The following is a 19,895-nucleotide window of genomic DNA, read 5'->3' on the forward strand; positions in this document are numbered from 1 at the left end:
GGGATCTTTCTAAGGGACACTGGCTTGCATTCACATGAAACTGTAACATTACAGCTTTAAAACTGCATTGCATGAAAGGTAACTTATAGAATATTTACGATTTATACAGTTATTTACAGGCAACAGCATGATGATTTTACGCAAATATTAAAATTATTTAGGCTAACAATATCACAATTCTTCATTCATTTACTTCCCCCCTTTTTTTTTCATTTTCATTCTAATTTTTAAGAGCATTTGTATATTATACAAAGTAAAATAGATGTCACACAGAAATTTACATATTTGGCTGGTGTTTAAACCTTTTGGCCCCACTGGGATATTTATGTCGACTAGATATTTTAAAATCACCCACTGTTTTGCAATAGACCATACATACATATGTCATGAATAATGTTGTATAAGCGTCTTGCACTAAAATTGTTTCAAAACTATAGTAAAATTAATTTAGAACTAGGAAAGTGAACTTTTCACTGTATTCCATATCATCATCTTAACATCAATGGGATATACTCGTATGTGTGCTATCTAAAAAGGTGTTGGTGTATTGAGAATACGGCAAAGCACACTAGGGCTATCTGCCTAAGGGGAGGGATGTCTTCGTGGAGGACTTTCTAAGGGAAACTGGCTCGTATACACGTTACACATGGGGAAAACAACGAAAACGCCCATGCAGCCAGCCCGTTCGCGGGATTCGAACCTCGAACCGAACTACCAGTGTTCAGCGATTTTACCGCTCGGCCGCTGGTGGACCCCTATCTAAAACGGACGGACATGTATGTCCCACCTCCACAATTCCTCTATAGTTAGTATTTGTTTTTATTTCGACATAATCTTGGTATTTTTACTTTGACTTACTAAAACCCTAATTTACCTTATTTTTGGAAAAGAAAAAACTGGGAACGAAAGGGTTAACTCGGGGAGGGGGATCTTTGTCTAGTAAGGAAATCTTTATGAAGTGAAAAAAATGTCTAAAGTAAGGGGCTTGAATTTACGTTTCATTCGAGTAATTAGTTCATTCATTACAGAGAAGCACATGAGAGTTATCTACTTTAGACGGATGCCTTCATGGAGGATTTTCTAAGAGAAACTGTTTTGTATTAATGTTACGCATAGGAACATCAAGTAAGAACATATTAAAGCCAGCTTGTTCCGGCAGTGCGAGCATATTTGCAGATAGTCAGTTTTAAATGCATAGCACAGTAAATTTTGGCAACGAAAAAGCGAGGCAGATAAATATTGCATGCTTAAATCAGTTACTTACTTGCTAGTATATCTAGAACTTTGTGAATAAATATGCTACATTACTTTTAGGATTGAAATGTAGTTTTGCAGCTGTATATGTATAGTACTTAGTAATTTAAAGTTCCTAGGGATATTTTGAACCTCTGTAATTACAAATAAAAAAAGAATAATGTCAAAATTATCATCTACTTTATTTCCTTCACAGATTAAGTGTCAGATTAACGGGCAGAAAATATGAGCCTAAAGGAAAATGCGCATGTTATTGAAAAACCTATCAGTTTATGAAACGAGGATTCGAATTTTGGATCTTCCAATATTATCCGGATGTGCTAAGACTTACTACTAATTTACTTTAAGTAGAACTTTAATTTAATCATCAACAGTCTATCTTATATACAAGTGCTTCTCAAGGTTAACTTTTGAACTTTCAAGAATTCCTGATTCTTAAATAACTATTTTAAATAAAATGCAGATTTTGACGGTGGTCTCAGAAAATATTCTACTCTTAACCGTGCACTTGTGAAATCATACATTTGCTAGTAATGCTGAAATTAAAGCATCCAAATTAATTTTAAAAAGTTCTAGAGATAAACTACAAGCGTTTGCGAATTTTCTTATAGAATATGTGGCTGAAAATACCTTGTAAAATGCAATAATATGTTAAAGATTTAGTCAAGATTTAAAGAAAATATTAAAATATATTTTTTAATATTTAAAATAGCAAAGCGATGAAAAACAGAATATTTAATTTTATTTATTACACTTCATAAACCCTCACCTCTATGTAAACAATAAAAAAACTTAATTACTGATCTCAATGTTTAAGCTTCACGCCCTAGAACTGCAAAGAATTAAGTACGAGATACATATAACGTCGAGCACTAATCTTTCAAATAGGTACAAAGTATATCACAACATTGTCAGGATTAAGGGGAAAATGAAAAACAACGAAGCAACAAAAGAATGCCAAGAGAACCTTAAAAGTAGGTTCCGAGACAACAGATCAGAAGACAAACGTCCAAACAGGCGCCAAGTAAGAAATATGCATTCAGAAGATAGGGCATATGAAAACTCCTAACTGTGAAGGAAGCCGTGTATTGTCTGTGCACGCATATTACGGCAACGAGCTTATGAGGCTCTGTAACACATTTGTTACACTAATATTCCACTAAAAGAGCTTAAACAAGTGTCTAGCCGTAAAAGCCCTGGCAGTGATATCACAACGAGATGTGAACTCTGCGCTAGAGTAGCTGGTAAAAGAGCAAAAACTCATCCAGACTGTCCACGATTAATCAGAAGCTTAGAAGATCTGAGAGGAAGTGCATAGAAACTGATGGAGATCACACTACTATGGGACATTTGAGCGGGTGTATTGCATATGATCTTAAATGAAAATATTGAAGAATTACTTCCTGATACTGAATTTATCTCTAATTTAGTGTACCGCTATTTCTTGCCTCATGAAAAATTTTTATTGATTCCCTAAAAATGATTTATAAGATATTCCACTTCCACGTCTCTGGGACTGCAAAGTTCCTTACTGGGCGAATCCACATCTATAATTCGCCAAATCATCTACAACCAGTGTTAGCCGCTAGAAATTCGCATCAACCAGTGATTAATGCTTGGTAATTTTTCCATAAGCCTTGCCTTTCACATTGATGATGTGATATTTCCACGAGTATACTTATTGATGGTCACCTCTAACCTTGTTTATGAGTGGCACAGGTTCCCCAAAAAAGGTTTAGTTTGGTTTAGTTTATAATGGCGAAGCACACTAGGACTACCTGCCTAAGGGAAGGGTTGCCTTCGTGGAGGACTTTCTAACGGAATCTGGATCGTATACACGTCCCAAGTAGCACATGACGTAGCAAAGACGTTACTACGACCATTTTACAACCTCCCGGACCAGTTTGCAACGTCTTTGCTACGTCATGTGCTACTTGGGTTTACACATGCAGCCAGTCCGTTCGCTTGGATTAGAACCCAGGTTGCAACTATAGCGTTCAGCGATTTTACCGCTCACCCGCTAGTGGTCCCGGTTCCCCAAAATAGGGTAACTTCATTAGTAATCGTGATTTTCTGTTTGTGCTTGCGAATAATAATAAGTTTTAATTAATCGATTAGATATTTTCCGACGTCTGCATCCACTTACTATGACAGAAATTGTCTCCTTGAACATTTCTATTGCATAGTTATCCCTTCTTGCTTTTTTGTAGCGTTAATCACAGCTGCGCATTCGTTGCTGTTGGCTGGCGAGCTGTTGACAGACATCTTTCGAGAACATCCTACAGATGGTCAAATGGATTTACAGATGTGGATAAATTATTAGTGTTAAAATAAAAATTGAAAAGTTTTTACAATAATTAGTTTATGTATAAAATTATTATAATTAAATAAAAGTTATTTTAAAGCATGCTTTTTCCTTATAACATTTCTTAAAGTAAATAAAAATGTTTAATAACTATATTTTAATAATATTTGAAAAATACCTCTAGTATTATTTAATATAACAATTTACCTACCACTATATTTAATTATATTTTTCTTACATTTTGATATTTTTAATGCAAGGTAATTGTACTAGGAACCGCGATAGAGCCATTTCATACATTTCTCTTCTTTTAAATCGCCATTATTACAAATTTTTAATTTCATTTTGTCTATGAATTTTACTCATTTACGTTTAATTTTTATCACCAGTTTTTTAATGGGTAGGAGGAAAAATCTTTAACTTCAAAACTGCAGGTTTTAAAACTCTAAAATGAAAATAAGTATTACCAGAGGGAAGTTGCTAAAAAATGTAAATATTAGTCAAAAATTTGAGTATTTTTTTATAAAGATGTTTTCAAGAGCGTGAATTATATTTAAACTAGAAAAAAATTGGGATAAGTTTTGGTTTTATTTATGATTATGGCAAAGCACGTAAGGGTTATCTGTCTAAAAAGAATGTCTTCGTGGAACACATTCTGAAGGAAACCGGCTCGTATACACGTTACACATGGGAAAAAGTTAAAATATGCATACAGTCAGCCCGCTGGCCGAGATTTAAAATCGGAAGGAGGGGCGGTAAGGAAATGCGATAGAAGAATGAAATTGCTTACAATGATGAAAAACATTGGTGAAAATGTGCAAATAGCTTCAATCGATTAAAAAATTACTTCTAAGGACCTCGAAACATCAGCTGGGACAACGAGATCATTATAAGATGATTCCTTAGAGCGTTGTTGTCCCCGAAAAGGAATTTAAAGCTCAGAACACTCCTCTGAAAAGACACACGTAAAGAAGGAGAACGTCGCTGCATTAGCCGTGACTTTTGAATGAACCGTCTTGGAGGATGTAGAACTCGGTACGGCCACCAAGCAAGCCACCTCTAAGTAAGTGAATTTCGATGTTATAATGCAGATAACTAACTAGCCTGCCATCCGTAAACAGCACTCGACCCGCTGCTCAGGTCCTCAGTCCTAGTGTTCCGAGTAACTTAGTCTCCGAAGGGCAGCTTCAATGACACACACCGTACTAGAGGCCTGTTTTAATATCCTGTTTTAATCTGTGTTTTAAACTTTTAGCCATATTTTGGTCTGTGTTGGGTGTGCTGGGTTAACCATGAGGTCGATTCTCTCATATATTACATTACCGTACTAGAGGCCATGTAGATCAACTATCTACGTGTGGTCTCTTATTCACGATAAAACGGGATTTGAGCGTCTAGCAGTGCATCACAAAGGTCTTGCGATTGCATCCGTTATCTACAGTTGCGATTTTACCTAACGCTATCCTCTCCAGCTGAACAAGATACCAGTGCTGTGTTAACGTGGCTGCTCATGAATACTAACCTTCGAACGGCTATTCCTATCTTTCGAAATGTAGACCAAGTTCTCTCGTGACATGGTGCTAAAGGCGATTTCGAGTTCCTTAGTCACACGAAATCACGCTATGACTTTTTCTAACTTCCTAATGATTCAATCTTATTCCCCCAGATGTTTCCTCCAAGACTATTGGTTGGACATATCACACTGCGATAGCACCTGGATGTCATTCAAACTGATGTACACTGAACATAAGCTTCTATTGAAACATTGAAGATATACAACCCTCTATTTTATACCCTTCCCCGTGACCACAGTGCGTCATACTGCGCCCAGACACATGTTCTATCTAATCGGATCTCATCAAATCTCTTGACTGGCCTTTCAGTCGGTTTGGTCTCTTCATCCATGTTATGTTAATTTCTCGACTTTGTTCTTAATTTTTGCACTCCACTATACACTGCTTCTTATCAAGAGTTGTTTATGTTATAATTCTGAAAATTAATCTCTGTTAACTATTGAACTTGGTAAAGCACTCGAAAACTATCTGCCTTAGAAACGGAAAGTTTACGTATGTGTTCACTTACAGTAAAAGTCATGAAAACCCAGAAGTTTAAGAGGAGATGAATCTAGGATGAATTAGCAGATCTCAGAGGTTCTATCCTCCAGGTTCCTAGTAAACACGAAAATTAATCTTGTAATATCTGAATTTTTTCCATGTTCACACAAAATGGAAAAGGTGATCTCTTACTAAATTCCCGCGCTGTGTTTTACAGCAATATGATAAGAATAGACTAATCTAATCAACGATTAATAAACGCTATTACAGTTAACAATCAAGAGCTGCACGCATACAGGAATTAGATTACTGCAATAAACACTCAATTTAGCCTTAAAACTTGTTAAAGTATTAGCTCGAAGTAATTGTGATGTCATGCAGCTTTGTGAGTAAATTTAAGCATTACGTCGCCGGGAAAGATTAAGGTGCGCTAAAAATTGCAATGACGTAAAGGTTGGCAGATGTGTTCGAATGAAGCTATTGATGTCAGAAACAGAGCAGGTGATGTGAACATTTTGTTCAAGTTTCAGTCAAGACTATATTTGATAAAAACATTTCTTCCGTTTTAGTTCAAATCAATAAACACAACAAAGTTAAAATAAAAGTTGCATATTATGAAGCAAAAGAGCCCATTGACATGTCAACTTTCCCTTTGTCCTCTAAATTTATTTTAGAGAATCGTGGATAAAAATCTGATCAACGATAGAGACTTAAAATACAAGATTATTTGGTTCTTAATTATAAATATAATTATATACAATTTTGAATAACTCATAAGAACATAGACTGGAATTGAAATCTATGTGTAACAAAGATAGTTAAATTCTTTTAAGAGCGCTAATGTCAGGTTATTTGAATGTTTATATATCAATAACTTACATACTCAGAATGCATATATGTATATAATGATCGTAAAACCAGATAAATTTATTAATCTGGGAGTTGAAATATACTGAAATCTGTAATAATCCTAAAAGTTTCATATTTTGACAGAGTTTTATTTTGATGTTCTGAGTTTTGTTCACCCACTATGAAATACATGTGTTAAAAAGTCTATAATCTGAAATGTATCAACAAAGTCTTCAGCCATGAAAGAAAAATAAATTTGAACATCCTCCCTTCATGGAGATTTTTCACAAATAAATCCTAGTTTTAACTCTACGAATGTAGATATTTGAGACCATAGTTCAGAGTAAATCCATCTTGATTAATGCCTTGCATGTCAGAAATCAAATATAATAAACTACGGTCGTTACAAAGCAATTGAACTGGAGAAATATGTTCCTAGCATCAAAAGTTTTGGAAAGAATTAATATAAGAAAATTATATTGTACATTAAAGGCAGTTAACAAAATTAAAACAAGAATAAATAATAAAAAAAATAAAAAATTAACCAAGTCGAAACTTGCACTAAAATTATTTAAATTATTTCTAAACACATAATTTCTTAAAACTATGAAATATGCTGACATTCAGCTGAAAAATGAACATTTTCTCAGCAACTGAATGACTTTCTCATTATTAGAATGCAAACAGGAGAAACAGTTGTTAAGCATTTCAGAAAATAAAAGTTATAAATAAAGTTTCGAAGAACTTACGTTTGCATTTTAGACCCTGTTTTCGAAGTCCGTAAAGAAGAGATCCACAGTGGTCGCAGAAAGTTGGGCTTCTAAAGTTGTATACTCGAAAACGATGAGGCACATCGATCTTAAATCTTTCTCTAAGATACTAACGAATAAAAAGATAAATTATATTTGAGGCAAATGTTTATTTAAAGATGCTTATGTTCTCAAATATTAATATCGCTATAATATAAACGACTGCTTTATTAACTGGTCAGCAGTACAAGAATTATTCTTTGAGCATTTCATCAAACTTTTCCCCGACTCATGCTACGAAATCTTAAATATCCATAACACAGTCAAATGTTTTAGCACTGAAGCAAAAAATAAAACAATATATCAAGAAAGAAGCAATCGTTTTAATATTTTATATGCGTTGCTTTAATAATTACAAATCGGTAATGAGGGTCGAATGGAAGGAACATCTAAAATCTTTTGAACTCGCTATATTCCTTAGGCTAACAATTTATTTCAATAAAATATATGGACACTACTTACCTAGGAAAGGATACATTCCTGGAAAAGTTTTTTCAGACGAACTGGTTCACATTTAATTTACGTTTGCAAGAACATTTTTCTAATAGTTTGATTAGCACGGTTAAGTTTTCCAAGCCAGGACGCAACTATAATTTTTTCAAAGCTTAATTACATCACTTATCAATAATTCTGTCTTGGCCAACAATTGACGTAATGTCTTAAATGTATTAATAATATGCAGGAATAGGTGAGTAACAGTGCTATATCAGCAACAATGGCTGCGTGCCATTGTTGCTGGTATGCCCATTATGTCTGATGAGATTTCATCAAAAAACATAAAATAAAAAAAATTTCATTCGACTTTTGAAAAAATCGCTTCGAGGTGCACTGGCTCTTGTCTAGATGCACCTATGTACCAACTTTGGTAGCCTGGATCTATTTGCTTACGCGCAGCACGAGCGAAAGCTGCACACATAGACAGGCAGACTTTTCCTTTTATTATATGTAGAGATTAATTATATTAATAAAATTATAAATGAATTACAAAAATATAGCACAATACATTCAGAAATGATTTATTTTATCTTTAGTTTTCTCAAATACAGTTTGAGAATAATACTTTGAAGTATAGAAAAAGAGTCTTGTTTATAAAGGGAAAATGGAACAGAATTACTGTATCAAACTATAAGCTTGATTTTACAGTTTATTTAATAATCTAAACACGCTGTTTATTAGCTTTATTAACTTTGCTTATTTGATTGCTTTCTTTTCTTTTAAAATCTTTTAAATGTGGGTTTTATGTATACCACACTGGCAATTTTCAGCCACCTTTCTTTGGCAGTAAACATTACGAAAGAGGGGTTTTTTTTTTTTTTTTTTTTTTTTTTTTAAATCTTGTTCTTGAATTTCATGCTTTAACTTTTTGTTTTACAAGCGTCTTAATATAAAGTTACTCGCTTAGGATTTATGAAATTTACCTAGTATATGCAACAGATAAGCTACATCTTCAAAGTAAAGGCGAATTATTGGAATGATTTTCAAAGCAAATAACTGCCATGGTAATCAGTGAATATTGATTTGCTATAGTTTGTCATTTGCCCAAACAGAATGTGGAAAAATTAATATAAAATTTCAGGCATATAATTAACTATTTAGAATGCATGTCGTAAATGAGACTGCAAGATGTATTACTTTATGTTAAAATAAGGACAAAAATCTACGTTTCAAAAGTACATAAAAAACCTTTTTCCCACTTAAAACAAATGAAAAACCAGAAACCCTCTTTTCTTGTTTGGAGAAAGATTTCTTAAATAGTGTAAAATCTGGAAATATTACATATTAGAAATGGGTATAAATATCTGAAATTAAGACATTTTAGTATTCATATTTGAAGATATTTGATAGCTTCTGGTCTTCTTAGAGAAATATATTACAATTATTGACACTGATATTTATGTTCTCAAATAGCAGGGGCATTTTCAGAGGCAGTAGTCACAACAGGGTTCTCTATACATAAGCCTTCATTTTCTGGAAGGTTTTTCCCACATGTAAAGTAAATACGACAAAGTTTTCCACAGAAAGCGCTCCATGAATGTATCCCTCTCCTAGCAGATAGCTATTAAACGTTTAGCCGGAATAAATATCACCGATCTTTCATTCGGCGTTTAAAATACACAAAAGAGAACTTCCTTTGCCCATATTATAGTTCTCAAATTGAAATGTGGTTTCTGACATATAGAAGCAAACGCATATTATACTGAACATATAATGTCCGTAATAATAAAAAGCAAATCGGTTTTTTATGGAAGATGACCCATTTACAATTCAAAATGCCTTGCAAATAAAATTTCGTTACACATGTTCTTTACTCAATAATCTTTTTTAGAGAACGGTAAAGGAAATAAGGAAATCTGGGCATTTAGATTATGGCAAAACACTCGAGGGCTATCTGATAGGGGAAGAGATGTCTTCGGGGAGGACGTTTTCAAGGAAATCGGCTCATATTCACGTTACACATGGGGAAAAGCCCAAAAAAGAAATTAAACAGAAAAAAGTGGCTTTTTACAGAATAAAAAATATTTGATTCATTTTTTTCAGTAAAACTATGAAACAATAATTACAGTTCATATGAAAAGAATAAAAAAAAGTAAACGTAGCGAATCAATTAAAGAATTTTGCATATTTTTCATTTTATAACATTTTTTCATTTAATTTTTCACCTAAAATTCGCCTATTTCATTTCATTTCTTGACCTAAAAATAAACTTACTTAAGTTTTCGATCATTTTAAATGAAATATAACAAGATTTCTGGTAAAAATCAAATACGTATCAAAAATAAATGTAAGCAGAACTCGGTAACACCTGCCTCTACACTAAATCTTAACTAAAATGCAAAGATAGATTAATCTATACGTAATACACAAACAAACTGAAAGCATTCGTGGTTTATGTACAAATAAAATTAATTTTAAATCAATTTCACTTATACTTAATTGACAATTATGACAATAATAAAAGCAGATAACTCAATGAATTTAAAAAAAGTCATATAATCATAGCATATACATACATCATAGCATATACAATTTCAGTTTATGCTAAAACAGTTTTTTCTGAGCAATGAAAAGAAATATATTAGCTACTTTCATAAGACTAAATAGCAGTACATATCTTTAGGTGAATTTCTGTAAATAAAGAGGTACATGCTTTGAAGTAAAGTTTTTTAAACGAAGAGGAATAATTTTAAAACGTGAGTTTTTTTAATATATCAACCAATGGTGCATTTTGTTATAAGCATACTTACTAATGTAGCTTGAGACTCTAAACTAGACCCGGTGCATTTCCCGAGGAATTTGTCATGGCACTTTTTATGTACAGCTACTTGACAAGCTACATTAAAAAGAAAATATGAACTACAAACTTAATAATGATGTATTGAGTAATTCGCATGAACAGGCCTGCTCAAAAGATTCAGATCTAATTAGTAAAGCTAATCTAAACCAATTTTTTTGCATAGATTTAAGTAACATTTAAATAAAACTGAGGCTAAGGGTATGAGCTTTGTAAACAATTTGAGAAATTTTCGATACATTGATTGCAGTCAAATAAAAACTATTCAGTCGAACAAAAGTATCTCTTTAATGTCCTTGAAGAGAAATTTCCAAATTCTTAATGAGCCCTTTCAAGAAAAATTAAAACGATAAAAAATTTACTTTTTTAAATTTAAAATTTGATTATAATTCCGGAAAAAAATTTCAAACAAAAATTCAAGTCTTGAAAATAACACACACACACACACACATATATATATATATACATATATATATATATAGAGAGAGAGAGAGAAGAAAAGAAGATCTTCTATAGGTAAATATTATTAGTTTCTTAATCCTTTTAGTTCCACCAAAATTATCCAAAAGCTAGCCTTTATATGGTGAATTACATTTTCTTTAAGTTTGCTATACTCACCAACATCTGTCAACTATAATAGCAGATAAATTCCTTTATTTTTCTTGATTTTAAAATAGATCTAATTAAAAATTTTAAAAATATATTCCTTGAATATAACAATACATATACATACATATAGCGGGTTTTAAAGTATTATACTGAGTTTTTAAAGTATTATGATGCATAAACACATACATACACCATAAGCATAAGTATAGTATTTTTCTTCAGTCATATTCACAAATACCCCGCAGGGCATAATTTACAAAACTAGATGCCTAAAGAAAAACACATTATTGCCGCGAAGCAAAAGATTTCTTCCCCCGGAAAGATTTGGTTTGGTTTATTAGATTACGGCAAAGCACTCGAGGGCTATCTGCCTTAAGGGAGGGATGCCTTCGTGGAGGACTTTCTAAGGGAAACTGGCTCGTATACACGTTACACATGGGGGAAAACCACGAAAACACCCATGCAGCCAGCCCGTTCGCGGGATTCGAACCTCGGACCGAACTACCAGTGTTCAGCGACGTTACCGCTCGGCCGCTGGTGGGCCCCCCGGAAAGAAAAAAAAGACTTCTAAAAATCTTAACGTAGTTAAGGAGATATAACCATATTAATGCCATTAATTATCGCTTTAATAATCCAGTATATGAATAAAATGAGTTAAAAATTTCAGTTTTTATCACTATGGTAGAAATCGTTTTTTCTGATATGTTGGTTCTGTGGTATCATTACAAAGAACTCCTTATGTCCTGACCATTATAAAAATTAATTTGAGAACTCTTTAAAAGATACCTGGCTCATTATAAATCATACTTTTCGTATTCTGTAACTTTTGAAACAAATTTCTCTTTTTTTTTTTTTTTTCATATTATATTTTTTAGTAATATGAAACGCCTAATGTCTTATTTTTAAAGAAATTCATAAAAACTAAAATATGGAGTTTAACATTTTATTTGTATTATAAAAATATTAAATTAAAAGCACTAAGTCGAAAAAAAAATACTTAAAATTTTACGTAAAGTACTAGAGAGGATTTGGAAGCCTCTTTGAAAATGGAGACCTAGCGCCACTGCGAAAATCAGGCTCCAACATCTGGCGCTTCCTTTTGTGTAATTATATTTAATATATTCATAAATTTATTCAATTATCTTACGATATTTTGAAGACAACTACTTCAGATTAGAAATATGCTACATGTTTTACATTTAGTTGTGAAACAGAACATTTCGTTCTTTTAAGTAATTTGCTTAAAATATCATTATTTTCGAGTTTGAAGAAGAAAGAAGTCTGCCTCTCCCACCTCCGTAAAATGTCTTTTTCTCAACTGAATGTGTAGGTGGAGAAACCAGGAAACAACCCCAATGTTAAGGACAAAGTATGATAAATACCCACCATACCAAATATAAGTTAAAAAGAAATGCGAAAGAAATGCTGTAAATAAAAAAGCAACAAAGTACTTGTAGAATTGAAAAGTCAACATCCTTGTTTTTCCGCAATAAGTGCCATTTTAAAGCTAGGCACTGGAAGCTGTTATTAGGGCTTTGAAGTAGCTTCCCTAAGTTTCCCAAAATAATTCAGTTTACTGAAAATTTGCAGTTATTTCTCAAAAACGTTTAACTTATAAATGTCAGTGAAATTTAAGTTAAAAAAGATTTTTCTGTTCCAAGGTAACGGATGAATGGCATTAGAGATATATTTTACGTATTGCAGTAATGGTGCAAATTTTAATAAAAATTATCAGCTGCATACAAAATAAAACTAGTTTATATCGAATTTCAAGATCTGATCTGAAAGGTTCCATGTCTGAAATAACAACATATACAGAGCACACACGTGGATTTTAACTTTTACGAAATAGAAAGTTATTTTCAGGAATGAATGGATATGATTTCAAATTCAGGACATTAAATATAAAGTTCAGAATTACAAAATCATTCATTCAGATTAAGTCAGTTTGTAGAGTCATTAGGTTAATTGGAAGCAGAAAAGATGAAAAATATGCAACCGCCTTCACCGGGAATCGAACCATGGACCTCTGGAATACCGGCCCAGCGTGCTACCATTACACCACGAAGGCACGCTAGGGAAGTGGGATGCGCACATGCGATGTCGCACTGTCCTCTTGAAATGAGGAAGGAAGAATGCCCAGAAAGTATGACACAGCCACGGGCACTAACGCCTCAATAATGTAACGTTGGATGGTTAAAGTATCGGATATGCAGCGCAGGGGTGAACAAGATGTGTACCCAGTGGCACCCTGTACCACCTTTCCAGGTGCTGGGCCGGTATGAAGACAAAGAATGAAGCTTCTAGCATTCGTTCTTCTAGTCAGCGCCGTAGCGTCAAGGGAAGCCGAAGCAATGATCACATTGTTGACAATCGCAGACCTTTATTGTACCGCAGTATAGAGATATTTGGAGCTGTGAGATACATCTAATTTTTTCATGCAGTATACGTGATGCTGCTTTAAAATCCACAACAACAATGTGGACAAGATGATCGTCGTCTTGGACTACAAAGTGAGAGCCATTGAAAGCCAACACGTCGCTCTTTGCGGCCCTTCTGGACCTACTGACTGCAAATTCTCATGAAGTTCACTGGATTTCTACCAGCTCGAGCAGCAGTTGCGCGATACGATGATACGCAATTCGATTCTCCCACAACTGAATATGGAGAAACATTCATATCACGTTCGGTCTTTTTGTACGAGGTATAACATTACCTCCAACACAAAAAACAACAATTAAATGCAATTTCCGAATAAAAATAGAGCTTTTAATCTGAATTTTTACACTGCTTCGAGAAGTCATTACTCTTCTCCGTAATCTGCCATACGATGAAACTGTAATCATTTGCGTATCTTTTTGTGTATCCTTCTTTCTATACCAATGTATTTAAAGCCGTGAGGTTAGATTTGAGCAAATAACCAGAAGAACCTAAGGGGGGAGGGACATGCAAACTGAGAGCATACATAATGTCCTGCAGTGACAACTTTCATTCCCCGATTTGGTTACTCTGGCCCGAAATGAGTGTGTAGATGTTGTTCGTAAATCAAACGGAAAAGACAATAGTATGAGACGTATTTGAGTTGTTATATCTAGGTGAGGTAGTACTCTTTTCAACTTGGCGGAACATTTATGGATGTTCAAAAGTTAAAAAATATTATGTCACTCCAAATAGCAATCACTTGAGGATTTGGCTATATGCCAGATCACATGGATGTTAAAGGTCATACGTCTTTAGAAACCGTAACATTTAACAGGCTGCTTGGATGATAAATGCCCGGGTAGCGCGATGTTACGTAGAGTAAAAGGTCCACCAAAATTAATAAAACTCAGCTTTACGTCAAAAACGGCTCCTGAAGAAGAAGCGGTGCAAAAACTCTAAGGAGTTGTAAATTCTATGTCAGGTCCTAATATGAAACGTAAGGTGAATTACGCCAAATGCAAGTAGCTACAGAAGTTAAACAAATAAGATGGGTCATCAACCTGCTAAACAAAATACATTTCTTGCGCCGACAGCGGCATTTTAAAGGTGCAGTTGAATTTTCTCGGGTCATAAATTTGTGGTTATGCCTTATTTTCTTCTTCTCTCTGCCTCTCATAGTTACTTGATTTTCAGAAACTTTCAACTGAAGCGCAGAAAATCACAGTTATTGCATATTATTTTTAAATACAGCTATTTGCATATTACTTTTAAATTCAGTTACTGAATATTCAAAATATTTCGTTTCTAAAATCTAAAATAGTTTTTGCTCTATAAAGCAACTCGAAAATTTTTTCGTAAGCAAATTTGTTCTTTCTCTCTCTCTCTTTTCTAAATAAGATAATGATGGATCAAAGATACTCACCTTGACACTGGTAACCTTGTTTTCCAAAACCCCTGCAAATATTTCAATAATTAAATGATGCGCCTGTATAGTTAAAGTCAAAATACCATCTGCTGTGTCGCAAATGGAATAAAAAACTATAAATATATTTGTATACACATGTCCTGGACCAAAACTGAGTAATAGTTACAACGGAAATCTATTCGTACTCAAAAATTCAAGGTAATAATAGTTATTTAATACATTATAACTAAATTTTATTTATATGAACATTTTTAAAGTTTAGCAAATAAAATGAGGAATTTGAATTGAAAGTTTCAAAATGGATAAATATATGGATTTAAAGCATTTCTACGGTGAAAAATGACATACTTGAAAGAAAATTAATATCAAAATTAGTAGTTTTACAAAAAGCACGTAAAGAGTTAATCATGAAATATACCGAATAATTTAAAATCACTTGATACAAAAAATCCGCAATTCCAAGTCCCTTAAAAATTACACAGTTATACTTACACCAGAAAATTCTAGCGGGAGTGTCTGTTTTAAAATTTGGCTTAAAAAAGTGTTTCACTATTTTTTTTTCCCTGCTATTACTTTGCAAGCTAAAATCGCAATATTGACTCTACAGAATTTTGATGCTTCGTTAACGAAAACTTTGAAGCAATGTAAGCTATATATATCCAATGTAAGCTGTATATAATGACATTAGTCAATCCTAACAACATCCTTTGAATGTTACTCAGCTAATTAATACTTATGCTCATAAAAATTTTCAAATGTTAAACATCCTTAATATTTTATTTAAACTTTAAATAGAATGAACATATTCTTTAAATTTCATTACCATATTATTTCAACAAAATAATTCGGGATATGACTCTTCCGCCCACAATACTTCGAATAGTATTTTGCACACCTTCGTGGTTTTGAATGAGAGTTACTTTCTAACATTCAAAAATTACAAATGATTTCGTTTTAACAATAAAAATATTCACTTTAAGATCATATTCTGTCTGAAGCAATCCCTAAATTATATATTTTCAGAATAAATGATTTAGCTATGAGATGTGAAAGCATTCTATCTAACACAAAAGACAGCCTGCATTATGTTTCTTAACACAACGGGAATAAAAATATTAGTAACGGGCTTGCAGTCAGTCCCTGAGCCCAATACAAATACAAGCGGAAAAGGTTTCATTTATCTTCGTGACATCCACGGCAGGAATAGATATGCGTGACACATCACAATGGCCTGTGATACTATGACGCGTCCTCATTAACGATGACACTTTAGTTAATAAAGCAAAGGGACATAGACTAAATGGCAGTTGCCTGCTGGGGTCTTCCAAAAATTGAAAACATACTATAGAAAGATTTATAGTTTCTTTCTTAAACCATGTTACAAATGAGATGTTAACAGCTTTCGAACGTTGCCAAAAATTTTGTAATTAAAACTGGAAAAACAGAATATTACTACTTTTTGCTTACAAATAAGGCTGCGAAAAAAGATCTGTATCTACATTTCTGGGCCTCTCAAAAATTAAAATATTTTCAGGAAGAAGTATCATGATAAAATTCTAAATATTTTAAAACACATTTCTCTTTGAATTTATTTCTATGTTGTATAGCATTCTGTCAGTCTTAAAATCCGCACAAACTAAGGAATCGCAAAAATCTGGCAAATTCGCAATTAATGTAATTAATGTGCGTGAAGAAATGAGGCAAACGCATGTAGAAATCATTCTTTCCAGAGATTTAATTCCATAGTTCTCGTTGTTACTAATACAAAGAAAAAAAAATGTAGAAATTGAGCTAAAAAAAGTACCTTTCACGGAACCTAATTTAACAATTTTATCAAATATTAGTTTGCGCTAAAGCTGGCATTTGGTTTCTCATTTTCCCGATAATAATAACAATAATAAACATAAAATGCCTAAAAATATAGCAATTTTCACCGTGATAGATTCCTTTTCTTAAAATAATTCCTTAATTTTTGATTGAATAACTTTTGTGCAATTACGAAAGAAGTGTTCCCAACTACCGATTTAGGAATTCGCTACTTCCCCACCATGGAAAAATGTATCTAAAATGGTGGGATGCAAAACTATAGAGCGGCCATTAACTTACGGCTGAATTCTGTCACTGAAGATGTATTATTAAAGAGACTGTCAACATTTACATAGATATTAATAAAAAGGGGACACAAACTCAAACAACACTATCAAAACTTTTACGTGCCCACCAGCGGCCGAGCGGTAAAGTCGCTGAACACTGGTAGTTCGGTCTGAGGTTCGAATCCCGCGAACGGGCTGGCTGCATGGGCGTTTTCGTGGTTTTCCCCATGTGTAACGTGTATACGAGCCAGTTTCCCTTAGAAAGTCCTCCACGAAAGGCATCCCTCCCCTTAGGCAGATAGCCCTGCTAGTGTGCTTTGCCATAATTAAATAAACCAAACCAAAACTTTTATGCATCGGAGCTAAAAACTAAGTAGTTATAAACACTTGCCGAATACTGAGAATGATGGTTTGGTTTATTGAGATTACGGCAAAGCACACTAGGGCTATCTGTCTAAGGGAAGGGATGCCTTCGTGGAGGACTTTCTAAGGGAAACTGGCTCGTATACAAGCAAAACGTGGTGAAAACCACGAAAACGCTCATGCAGCCAGCCCGTTTGCGGGATTCGAACCTCGGACCGAACTACCAATGTTCAGCGACTTTACCGCTCAGCCGCTGTACTGAGAATGAAGCTTGCTATTTTTTAATATGACGTGTTTGAGTTGATTTGAATGTCAGATGCAGATCTAAAAAGAATTAAATTTAGTATTTTCTATCATACTGGCAGTCAAATTACGCATGCATTAAAACATATTTCCTTGTAAAATCAGAAACAAAGAGCAATTCTGAAGTGCTGTAAATAATGTGCGTACTCTCTAAATAAACAAGCTAGCAATCATTTTATGTTCTAAAGATTTCCGTTTTATTTTAGGTACTTAAACTAATAAGTCAAACGAATTTATCACTTTAAGAAAATCTACTTATTAGTTAAAATCACTTTTGTTCCCCAAACTCCAGTACGACCTTTTGGCTGAAATTTCGAGTCATTTTTAAAAAATTCCTTCACTAGACCTTCAATAGAATGGTAAAGACAAATTTATTAGAACAATAATCTGAGCTGTTTTTGATCCCAGATAGAACACAAATGCAGAATTATTAAAAATACATGTAGCAGATTAGTATTGAAATGTCCAAACATTTGTGAAAGGCACCGTTAATGACGGACACTTGCAAGAGGAAGGAAAAGCTACCTTTCGTAGAGAATTTGCCAGATGACGAACTCACAGATACATTAATTTTAGAAAACACCATAAAAACTCAATGCATTCAGCTCCTTAGTTGTGAACTTGGGTGAAATGCCAAAATTCAGATACTTTATCCTCTTGGCAATTGGTCAGGGGTAATGCAAAAGGGGTAATGCCAGAAAGAATAACGTTAAACGCATAACAAAAAAGTTCGTGAAAAAAATAACTGAATACCATGAAGGTGCCCCCTCTTCCAAAAATTTTGATGTTTTCGATAGATTCGAACGTTTATTTATATATTCAGATGACATACGATATTCATCTTACTCATATATAAAACCAGTAATAACAATAAATATAAAAACAGTAAGAAAACAAATATCATTATGATAGTCAAAATTATTCAAAATATGCAAATAGAATATTTTAATCCGATTTCAGTTATTTTATATTAATTTCATAAGACACAGAATAATTTTTTCTTTTATTTATTGTACTTTATCTTACTTTTAGACGTTGAAATATGTTTTGAATTTGCACGTTGATTTTTAATTTCTTTAAAGCTTCTTAATAACTTTTAAAAAGAAACTATTTAATGCTATAAACTGGCTAATTGTATGAACAAATTGCAATTCAACAATAGCTTGAAATTTAAATAAATAGTAAGCTAAAAATTAAAATTAACTCCTCTAAAAATTAAAAACAGTGCCATTCTGATCAGATTTATTCAACAATAAATAAGATGATTTAACAGGCTGATGTTTGCAATAATGAAAATTTATAAAAAATTATTCACGTTTTTCATATATTGCCGAATGACATTTATTTCAATTACTATGTAAATGTAACTGATTATTAATATTTTTTATTCCAAAAATGAAGTAACACTATTATTTATCACAGACGTCTTTGGTTACTTCGGATTTTTTCTGTGTTCCATGATTTTAACACCACATAAATTTTCATACAACTGAAAAATTAAACACAAAATTATAGTTACATAATGACATTACAGTATATATTTATTGCGCAGCATATACATACCCATAAGTAAAAGAGTATGTGTGAAAGACGGAAATGTGAAAATACAGTGGAAACATGAAAAAACTACAAATATTTTGCTTCGTATTAATTGTACTTTTCCTCCAGTAAGATAGCATAATGTAAAAAAGTCAGGACATTTCTGGGTGTAATTTTAAAACGAATTCAGCGAATAAACGGTTAATTTCATCAAATCACCAGCAGAAAGCATCAATCATTTGGCAAAGGGTTTCCTATGGAATCAGAGGATGAACTAAAAAAAAAACTGAAAATTTGCAAACATAGGAATAAGTATTTTTAAAGAAAATTACCATAAAAATTCCTTGCAAAATGCACAGAATGTCGGTTGCCGAAAAAACTTGGCAATAAATTTGTGACCTTTGGCTTCGTGGACTTTCTGATGTTTCACGGCTCCCCGCCGCCTGTTTATAACTCCATTTGACGGCAAGGAGTTCTGAAATTCAGCTTCCCACTCAGGATATTCAGCTGAAAATTCAATTTACTACATAAATGGAAATTCAATTTACTACATAAATGGAAATTCAATTTACTACATA

The sequence above is a fragment of the Stegodyphus dumicola genome, chromosome X1 (assembly GCF_044657685.1).
Source record: "Stegodyphus dumicola isolate Sdum_Otavi_A_Nest chromosome X1, ASM4465768v1".
Lineage (NCBI taxonomy): Eukaryota > Metazoa > Arthropoda > Arachnida > Araneae > Eresidae > Stegodyphus > Stegodyphus dumicola.